Source organism: Zingiber officinale, chromosome 5A (genome assembly GCF_018446385.1).
Source record: "Zingiber officinale cultivar Zhangliang chromosome 5A, Zo_v1.1, whole genome shotgun sequence".
Classification (NCBI taxonomy): domain Eukaryota; kingdom Viridiplantae; phylum Streptophyta; class Magnoliopsida; order Zingiberales; family Zingiberaceae; genus Zingiber; species Zingiber officinale.
In genome coordinates, this window is record NC_055994.1 from 128947046 (window position 1) to 128949452 (window position 2407).

Genomic DNA, 2407 nt, shown 5'->3' on the forward strand with positions numbered 1-2407 from the left:
AGTCCCTAGGAGTCTTTTTTATAAGTGAGCAGAAGAAGTCACTATCTGTGAGCCCTTGAGAAAAGGTGCTCCCCAGAATCTTCGGGGTGGCCGAGGGAATATCCATGATCACTTAGTTGAATTTTTTGATGTAGGCCTTCAGTGTCTCCTTGGGCTCCTGTTTGAGCGAGAATAAATTCAATGTAGTTTTGTAGTATCGGCGGCTATTAGTGAAGTAATGAAGGAAAGTCTTATGAAAATCCTTGAAGCAACATATGGATTCGACCATGAGCTGATTGAACCATCTCTGTACTGAGCCTGAGAGTGTAGTGAAGAACACTCGGCACTTTATGACATCTGTATATTGGTGAAAGATGACTACATTTTCAAAGTTAAGGAGGTGGTCTTTCGGATAATTTGACCCTCCATATTCCCTAATCGTCAGGGGACGAAAGTGGTTTGACAGCTTATCCTCCAAGATTTCGTAAGAGAACAATATGCTTATCCATTAGAGGGATCCGCTGACCATATGGGCTTTTCCCTTGCACAGATCTCACACGAGCACGTCTCCTGAAGATGATACTTGGGGCCTTTCTTCTCAGTCCATCTCCTTTGGAGGCATTCAAAATAATACCTGATGATAGACAATCGGTGATGGTGGTACAGGCAGTTGGTTAATTGGTTGCGCATGTGCTTTCATGAAGCTAGTTGGGGGAGAAGGGGTTGGTTGGAACCCAATTGGCCCTCCCTCTCGCGTCCTTTGCTCGACATGTGGCCCTATCATCGATAGGGCTAGGTCATTTGGCAAGGGACGCTCTGTTGCCGCTTGTTGTTGCTATGCAAATTTCTGGATTCATGCAGCTATGAGTAACTCCAAATCTTCTTGCAATAGGGTGACAGTTGTGAGTCGTCCAATTTCTTTCATCTCTTTATTTCAGATTTAGGTGAAAGTTCTCACAGATAATGTCAAATTTGATTATGTCTGAAAGTGGTGGAGATGATGCGCTGGACAAGTGGCTCTTTTGTTGACCAGGAGAAGACCTCAAACTAGAAAAAAAGGGCTCCTTCTCTACACACCAAAGAGAGGGAAAAGGGAACGTTAGAGCAAGAATCAAGGAGGGGATCCCTAGCGTAGGCCCTCTAATGCTTAAGTCAGTAGGGTGGCCAGTGAAAAGTTAATAAAAGAATGAACTGTAGAAGCGTGTGTCAAAATATGAGTATGGACATTTTTGCGTACCTCGTCAACGGAGAGAAACCCCCTTCTTATTTTAGCTCTCATAATATCTGCAATAATTAGGTGACGATGAATATTGCCTGTTAGAAGAACTTGGGTAATTGAAGGTGTACAATCTGGAAGATGTGAAATCATCCTCTGAGGAATTTTCTGTTACATGTATATGAATAGTTTTTTCTAACATCCGCAATAATGATAGAAGATGTATAGCCACTCTCAAAAGAAGGTTCTATTGTAGGCATGTGTCGGATATAAGAATATTCCTTGGAGAATAGTTGTTATTTTCTGGCGGGTTGTTGCGATTCCTTCATAATATTTGTTGGTCAGCGTTGGCCGGCTAAAAGGGGGGTTGAATAGCCTTAAAAATAACACAAACACAAAATACCCTTCTCTAACTTATAACTTAAACATTTGCATAGAATTGAAAGCAATAAACTAAAAGAAGTGGCTCACAGACTTGATTTGGTTATAACCGGGGAGATTGTTAATCTAAGGAATGAATTGCACACTAAAAAGATCTCATTCAAGCGGAGAACCTCTTACAGCAGTGAAAGCGCAAAAAGAGAAGCTAAACTAGAAATGGAAACTCACAAGTGTTGTATTGCTAATTCTTGTTCTGTTGTGAAGCTTTTGGACCAAGGCTGTATTTATAGCCTTGGTCAGGGGCGCTTGGAAGGGTTCCAGGTGCCTGAGAGGGGATAAAACTTTATCCCCTACACAACGGTCAGCGTCCACGTCGATATTGATAAACTAAAGGTTCCGGGCGCCCAGAGTCCGAGCGCCCGGAATGGGTTCGGGCTCTCGGACCCTTAAAGTCAACTTTGTTGACTTTTTCGATCCGGGCCCTCTGCTCCAGTTCAGTTCGCCTCGATCCGGGTCTTTCGCTCCAGCTTCGTTCACTTGGGTAATCTCGGTTATCCGGAATAGGGCTCACTCGAGCCCAACTTCTGACATTCTCAAGCAATCTTCCGCTCCGGCTTCTCGTCCCTCGGAAACGCCGCGCGCCTCCTTCTGGCCCGTCCGCGTACTCTTCCGTAGTACCTCGTCCCTCGGACGCATCGAGCCCGTCATCTCTCTTCCGTGTCATCCTTCTCGCTAGCTGCGTCTTTTGCTCGACTCCCTGTGCTCCTAAGCTCCTGCACACTTAGACACAAGGTTAAAACACCACAGGACCTAACATAATTTGTTGATCAC